Consider the following 9,017-nt stretch of genomic DNA (forward strand, 5'->3'; position numbering starts at 1 on the left):
TTTGTGTGTATATAAATATATATATATATATATATATATATATATATATATATATATATATATATATATATATATATATATATATATATATATATATATATATATATATATATATATATATATATATGTATATTATTTTGTGTTAATATTTGTGTTACGGTGATTCTTGTTGAATTCTTCAATAAAAAAAATAATGGGGAAAAAAACCATAGTACCTTATTTATTGAGCCTTTTTTTAAAGCCCTAAACAATGTACTAAAATCCCTCCTCAACCATATGATTAACGTGTACCAAAACGAAATAAATAAATGGCTTTAAAACATACATGCCCTATTGATTGGTTAGTCCTTTTAATTATAAATAAGAAAAACCTAGATCAATAGTTTGAAAACCAGCATATGCTGGTTTCTGTACCAGCAAGACCACTCTAAGCAAAACACAACAAATCCATCAGAACCTTGCTGGATTTGTCCAAACAAGTGACTATTCTCCCTTTCAATGTTTTCCGCCCCCTGACAACGAGAATGACAATAGGTCTGGTCAATTTGAAAATGACACTGGCAATGTTTAAATCAATGAGAATGACAATATTGGGACAGGTTTGGATATTTCCCACCCAAATCAATCAAGTCGGTCCGTCCGTTAAATATTCTGTGCTAATTAGTTTTCAATTTCAGTTGTTTCATTACTTGCTAGTCGTATTATTCAATTTGTTGTTTAATGATAATTTTAGTTTCGATATGACAACGCAAGTGACGTTTGACCTAATTAGAGTAGCTAAATTTCTTACTCAGGTAAGCGTAGCATTACTTCAAAAATAATATTACTCAAGTAAAATGAAAATTAGTCTTCCAAAAACTGCACTCAAATAAAAGTAAAAAAGTATTTGGTGAAAATATTACTCAAGTGATGAGTAAAATTGTGAGTAACTGCTTACAATGTTTGATTGATTTTTCTTTTTCTTTTGTGGGGTGGCGTGGCTCAGTGGTAGAGTAGTTGTCCCCCAACCCAGATATTGTGGGTTTGATTCTCCACCCTGATGAACTCGTCAAAGTATCCTTGAACAAGATACTGAACTCCACTTGCTCTTGGTGCTGTACTACGAAGCCGGTTTTCTGGCTTAGGAGGGAAACTTCGAGAGTAACTTCATCACGTGCAGCCTATCTTCCCAGCTAAGCTAGACTACGAGAGGTGGATATGTTGGGACCGGGAAGTGTTGCCATGGCAACACACACCACAAGTCAAACCTGGTCGTCTCAGAGTTAGATTTTGTTTAACCCCAGGATTCCAATGAAGCACGCTCTATTAAAACAGCACTCCTCCGCGGACGTGTCCTCTTGACAATGACGACCCGACCTGGACGACCCGACCTGGACGACCCGACGATTGTGAGGGGCTCTCTTCGGAGGGAATGGGTTTTCAGAGACCGCCAGAATCCGCTGGTGTACCCGGACGATGTTCTCCATGAAAGATATAGATTTTCAGCTGAGGGTATTCGTTACCTGTGCCAGCTGATCGAGGCAACCGCGCAGATTGTGTGCCTGTCCTTGCGCTCTTTCGCCAGCGCCTTGCAAAAGTATTCGGCCCCCTTGAATCTTGCAACCTTTCGCCACATTTCAGGCTTCAAACATAAAGATATGAAATTTAATTTTTTTGTCAAGAATCAACAACAAGTGGGACACAATCGTGAAGTGGAACATCACTTATTGGATAATTTAAACTTTTTTAACAAATAAAAAACTGAAAAGTGGGGTGTGCAATATTATTCTGCCCCTTTACTTTCAGTGCAGCAAACTCACTCCAGAAGTTCAGTGAGGATCTCTGAATGATCCAATGTTGTCCTAAATGACCGATGATGATAAATAGAATCCACCTATGTGTAATCAAGTCTCCGTATAAATGCACCTGCTCTGTGATAGTCTCAGGGTTCTGTTTAAAGTGCAGAGAGCATTATGAAAACCAAGGAACACACCAGGCAGGTCCGAGATACTGTTGTGGAGAAGTTTAAAGCCAGATTTGGATACAAAAAGATTTCCCAAGCTTTAAACATCTCAAGGAGCACTGTGCAAGCCATCATATTGAAATGGAAGGAGCATCAGTCCACTGCAAATCTACCAAGACCCGGCCGTCCTTCCAAACTTTCTTCTCAAACAAGGAGAAAACTGATCAGAGATGCAGCCAAGAGGCCCATGATCACTCTGGATGAACTGCAGAGATCTACAGCTGAGGTGGGAGAGTCTGTCCATAGGACAACAATCAGTCGTACACTGCACAAATCTGGCCTTTATGGAAGAGTGGCAAGAAGAAAGCCATTTCTCAAAGATATCCATAAAAAGTCTTGTTTAAAGTTTGCCACAAGCCACCTGGGAGACACACCAAACATGTGGAAGAAGGTGCTCTGGTCAGATGAAACCAAAATTGAACTTTTTGGCCACAATGCAAAACGATATGTTTGGCGTAAAAGCAACACAGCTCATCACCCTGAACACACCATCCCCACTGTCAAACATGGTGATGGCAGCATCATGGTTTGGGCCTGCTTTTCTTTAGCAGGGACAGGGAAGATGGTTAAAATTGACGGGAAGATGGATGCAGCCAAATACAGGAACATTCTGGAAGAAAACCTGTTGGTATCTGCACAAGACCTGAGACTGGGATGGAGATTTATCTTCCAACAGGACAATGATCCAAAACATAAAGCCAAATCTACAATGGAATGGTTAAAAAATAAACGTATCCAGGTGTTAGAATGGCCAAGTCAAAGTCCAGACCTGAATCCAATCGAGAATCTGTGGAAAAAGCTGAAGACTGCTGTTCACAAACACTCTCTATCCAACCTCACTGAGCTCGAGCTGTTTTGCAAGGAAGAATGGGCAAGAATGTCAGTCTCTCGATGTGCAAAACTGATAGAAACATACCCCAAGCGACTTGCAGCTGTAATTGGAGCAAAAGGTGGCGCTACAAAGTATTAACGCAAGGGGGCCGAATAATATTGCACGCCCCACTTTTCAGTTTTTTATTTGTTAAAAAAGTTTAAATTATCCAATAAATTTTGTTCCACTTCACGATTGTGTCCCACTTGTTGTTGATTCTTGACAAAAAATTAAAATTTTATATCTTTATGTTTGAAGCCTGAAATGTGGCGAAAGGTTGCAAGGTTCAAGGGGGCCGAATACTTTTGCAAGGCACTGTATATGTATTCCATTGGTGATGCTGAATATCTAAGTAAGAACACTGTATGCCGTGCGATTCGGAAAGTGGTAGGAGTTGGGCATGGAAACGCTTCAAATTGATTGTTGAAGATGCTATACAGAAACCTGTGTCGGCTTCGCTGAATGTAAACGAATGTGGACCTTTGCGCTCATTCGAGAAATATATTTAACGAACTTTTCCAGCGTTATTTCGTTGTGTAAATGCATTTATAATAATCATAAAAATATGTAGACTATTTAAACATTGAGAAAACGTTTTTTTCTGCCAACTCGAAGAGATTAAAATAAATGTCAAATCTACTATCCACCAGATAGAACAGACACACAAATATAAAAGATATACATGTTTATTGAATATGCATCTTACAGTCTTGTTTAACTGTGAGAATTCGCTACAAAAGACGGGCTTTAATTTATTATCATTACGCACAAGCATTGTCTCAAATGTGATCACACAAAACGCAAGCATGCATTGCATCCCCATTTAGGCGCAATCTAACCTCTACTCTGAAGATGTTCAAAGGACATACATATTCATACAGTCAATGGGACTAAACATACAATCATCCTGCTTCATGGGGTGATGCATGATAAATTATTTCTTACATTTAACGTACCAAATCTTATTTTATTGTCCTGACAACAGACTTTATTTCTTTTCATGGACATAAGTAAACTGGCATATTGACGCATTCACAAATCACACGATCTGTAATTCTGCCATCAGACCATTCACGCTCTACTCGCTGAAGCGGTGTTGGATTTCGCGGTGAGGGTGGATTTTAATTCCTCATAACTCCGCATGATTATCGCGCATTCCTCCTCTGTGAAGTAAGGTGCCTGTGCCATCGTCACAAGTAGTGTTTGACTCTGGACTCCCCCCCATTTTATGTGAACGCGCAGTAACTCTGACTGGGTTGACACAGGTTCGACTAATCAACCTTATAAACAGGGTCGTAGCACCGATTGACCAAAAACTAGATAACCAGGTTTTGTCAACTCCTGTTACCCGCTAGTAAGCAGGATTACTTCTGGGGACGTTGAACTCCGTTCGTAGTACAGGCCACAGTAAGTGGATGGCGATGTAGTGTAAAGCGCTTCAAGAGCCTTGAAAGGTGGAAAGGCGCTATACAAGTTTAACACTGTTTAAACAATGTTTTTTTTTTCTCAGCACAAAACTATCGATATGAAATATTCTTATTATACTGCACTATAACCTATTACTTAACGACATAAAACCAAAGAAATACAACAACAGAAAAAATTTCAGCGAGAAAAAAAAAATCCACAGAAATGAAGCATCACTCGTCCAAAGCGCATGAGTGCCCTCTAGTGGAGAAAACATAGTTCCTATTATGAAATTAAAAGGATCATATTTCTGGTTTTCCATGGTCAGTTGGTGCTAAATAACTACTGGGAGAGAAGTTAAAATCCGCGGTTTCGAGTCATGTTGACGGCATCTATATATACATACATACATATATATTTATATATTAATATATACTAGGGGTGTCAAATGATTAACATTTTTAATCGAGGTAATTACAGCTTAAAAATTAATTAATCGTAATTAATCGCAATTAATCGCAATTCAAACCATCTATAAAATATGCCATATTTTTCTGTAAATTATTGTTGGAATGGAAAGATGAGACACAAGATGGATATATACATTCAACACACGGTACATTAGTACTGTATTTGTTTATTATAACAATAAATCAACAAGATGCATTACCATTATTAACATTCTGTTAAAGCGATCCATGGATAGAAAGACTTGTAGTTCTTAAAGGATAAATGTTAGTACAAGTTATAGAAATTTTATATTAAAACCCCTCTTAATGTTTTCGTTTTAATAAAATTTGTAAAATTTTCAATCAAAAAATAAACTAGTAGCCTGCCATTGTTGATGTCAATAATTACTTACACAATGGTCATGGGTGCTGAAGCCTATAAAATCAGTCGCACCCAAGCGCCAGCAGAGGGCGACAAAACTCCGAAAAACACAACAAGTACACATTTCACTGTGCTGTCATTTTAATTTGTTTGAGCGGGGCATTTGTGTGTTAATTGCGTCAAATATTTTAATGTGATTAATTAAAGAAAAAATTACCACCCGTTAATGCGATAATTTTGACAGCCCTAATATATATATACACACACACACGCATATATATATATATATATATATGTATATACACTGTACATGCAGAGATCTGAGTCAATATGCAAGTAAAGAACCAAAAATTGACTACTCAATTTTATTCAAAACTGTGCAGAATGGAAAAAAAACAAACAATAAAATTACCTGCACTGTAATCAGGACCTTAACAAGCTCAAAAAAAAAAAAAATCCCAAAATTTAGCTTAATGGTAGATTGCAAGCAACCATCAGGTGCATACCACCACCTACTGTACAAAAGTGTGGTGGTTTATAATTGCTTAATATCTTGTTCACCTGCCTAATCTAGCTTGTATTCATGTTGCTGCCTCTAGTGCTTAGTTATGGCATAGTTGCATGGGGTTTATCGATTGGGCCGGTGTAGGTGTAAATGGTACACAAACCGCTTGGGTTGTTCGGGGGCCTGCGCTTGACAGTGACGTTCTGTCGTTCTCGCTATATGATTGGCCGAAGAGTTGTAATGTTCTCCCAGCATGCTAAATTTTGGACATAACTTGAAATATATATTATCTGTAAAGCCAAACATAAGATTGTATTAAATGGGAAAATAGTTATTACTGTATTTGAAAGCAAAGTTAAAAAAATATTGACACTCCTGAATCTTATATTGTTGGGAACATTTCATAACCACAAATTTAAATTTCAAAATGCAAATCCAAACTTCAAATCATTCTTGATTGAAGTTGATTGATATTTCACATCGTCTAATATGATAACAAGCAAAAAAATGCAAGTCTACTTTTGATGCTCATGCAGAAATATTTAACATATATATATTATTTTACTTTTTTCTGTCTGTCTTAATATGAACAGCTAAAAACTGTAAATAGTGTACATATATTAAGTGAACTGGTTGTTTTCTATTGTTGTAATTTTGTATTTTATACTGTTCAATTAAAAAAAACTGTTCACGTTGGGGACATCACAACAACACTTGGGTTGTTTTTTGTATTGTGTCATTGATGAACGATTTATTTGAAGAAAATTTTCATTATTTAAAAAAATTAAAATACGACATTAGTACTGATGCAAAAGCAAGCAAGCAACAACAACAACAACAACAAAAAACAACAACAACAACAACAAAACTAAAACTAGTTTTAGAGATGGTCAGTGATGGGCCCTGATATTTAATGTCCTCTAACATGAGGGAGACAGGTGTTCGCGCACACCTTTTTTGCTCTTTTATTAAGTTTCACATTTATTTGTTAATAATCATCTCTTTGTGTGATATCCAGTGTGGTTAATAACGGCGTTAGAGTATAACAGCGCTATTAACGAAGTTATTTTTGTCAGCAGTGAGTAATCAAATTAATTACTTTTCCCAACTTTGCAACAGCATAACTGTTACTTAGGATGTGAAGGCGTGCGTTACTACAATTTGGTTGAATGACGAGAGATGGCTGAGAGACACGGTGAGAGCAGAGCGAGAGAGGGAAGGCGGGGAAGCGGGTTGTGAAGCATTCGCATTCTCGCTAGCATTAGCATTTAACGTGGCTAGCATCATCTTAAACGGTCGGCCAACTTTTTTTTTTTTTTTAATATATACATACAGTTCAGGTGAGTACAATTAATTGAAAATAATTGATTGTTTTCCTGTTGAGTATGCATTATCTTTACCAAGTGGGTGCTGTCCTTGTAAATGCTACAATGTAATAATAATTTGTTTTTTGTTACCAAAAATAGTCACTTGCCCTAAACACTTTTCTTGAATGACCTTGTGTGATTTTTCTTTTTTTTTTTAATGAAAACAACTCGAGCAAAGATAAAATAGGGAAGAGATTCAGAGCCTCACCTGTATATTGAAAAATATATCTAGATATATTAGGGGTGTGACGGTACATACAAGGAACGGTTCAGTACAGGTAACAGTAAAAAGTAAAAACAGTAAGAGGAAAAAGGCTTTTTTTCTCATAGCATTTGAAAGTTTAAGTTTTTATTAGGGCTGCAGCTATTGAATTTTTTAGTAATCGAGTAATCGACTGAAGATTCTATCGTTTAATCGAGTAATCGGATAAAACGTATTTTTAGGTGAAGAGTAATTATAAATATACATGAGAAAACAAGACATTTCATCTAATATTTAACCATTTTCAGTCAATCAATGTCTTTATTTTCAATGTACTTTGTTGAAAACAGCCAACAATTGCATCTCAGATGTAACGAGAATAAAAAAAGACTAATTCACTAATTCATATATATTTACAGTGGGGAGAACAAGTATTTGATACACTGTCAATGGGTTTTCCCATTGGCTGGCAGACCTGCAGTCAGAACATCGCAACATCCCAGAACAAGACCCAGTAGTCATCACAACAGCAGACATCCAGACAAGACTGTCCAAAATGAAGAACTGGACAGCTCCAGGGCCTGACATGATTCATGCCAACTGGCTTAAGAAGCTAACTGCACTCCATGAACGCCTAGCAGCACAAATGAACCAGCTGCTGAAGTCGGGGACCCACCCAGAGTGGCTAACCCAAGGTCGGACAGTCCTCATCATCAAGGACCCCCAGAAGGGAACAGTACAATCCAACTACCGGCCTATCACCTGTCTCAGCACCACATGGAAACTCCTATCAGGCATCATAGTGGCTAAAATGAGCAGGCACGTGGAGCAATACATGTACAGGGCACAGAAAGGGATTGGGAATAACACCATGGAAGCCAAGCACCAACTACTGGTGGACAGGGCAGTCGCCAGAGACTGCAAGGCCAGAAGCACCAACCTGTGCACTGCCTGAATCGACTACAAGAAAGCCTATGACTTAATGCCACACACATGGATACTGGAATGCTTGAAGCTGTATAACATCAACAGGACACTAAGGACCTTCCTCCAGAACTCAATGGGGCTGTGGAAGATAACTCTCTAAGCCAACTCAAGGCCAGTTGCACATGTGAGCATCAAATGCGGTATCTCCCAAGGAGATGCTCTGTCACCCCTGCTGTTCTGCATAGGCCTAAACCCCCTCAGCTAGATCATCACCAAGAGTGGTTTCGGGTACCGTTTCCGAAGTGGAACAACCATCAGTCACCTCCTCTACATGGATGATATCAAGCTGTATGCCAAGAACGAGCGTGACATCGACTCCCTGATTCACCTCACGAGAATATACAGCAATGACATCGGGATGTCATTTGGACTAGATAAGTGTGGGCGAATGGTATCCAGAAGAGGGAAGGTGATCTCAACTGAAGGGGCTGAACTACCTGAAGGCAACATAACTGATGTGCAGGACAGCCACAAATACCTGGGGATCCCACAGGCAAATGGGAACCATGAGGAAGCAACTAGGAGGTCTGCCACAACCAAATACCTACAGAGGGTGAGGCAGGTCCTCAAGAGTCAGCTGAATGGCAAGACTAGGATCCAGGCCATTAACAGCTATGCCCTACCAGTAATCAGATACCCTGCTGGCATCGTATCCTGGCCGCTGGAAGAGATGCAGGCTACCGACATCAAGACAAGGAAGCTCCTTACAATGCACGGAGGGTTTCACCTGAAGTCCAGCATCCTGAGGCCCTACACAAAGCAGAAAGAGGGAGGCCGAGGCCTAGTGAGCATCAAAGCCACTATCCAGGAGGAAACTACATCCCTCCAAGAGTACATCATCAAAA

Source organism: Corythoichthys intestinalis, chromosome 7 (assembly GCF_030265065.1).
Source record: "Corythoichthys intestinalis isolate RoL2023-P3 chromosome 7, ASM3026506v1, whole genome shotgun sequence".
Taxonomy (NCBI): domain Eukaryota; kingdom Metazoa; phylum Chordata; class Actinopteri; order Syngnathiformes; family Syngnathidae; genus Corythoichthys; species Corythoichthys intestinalis.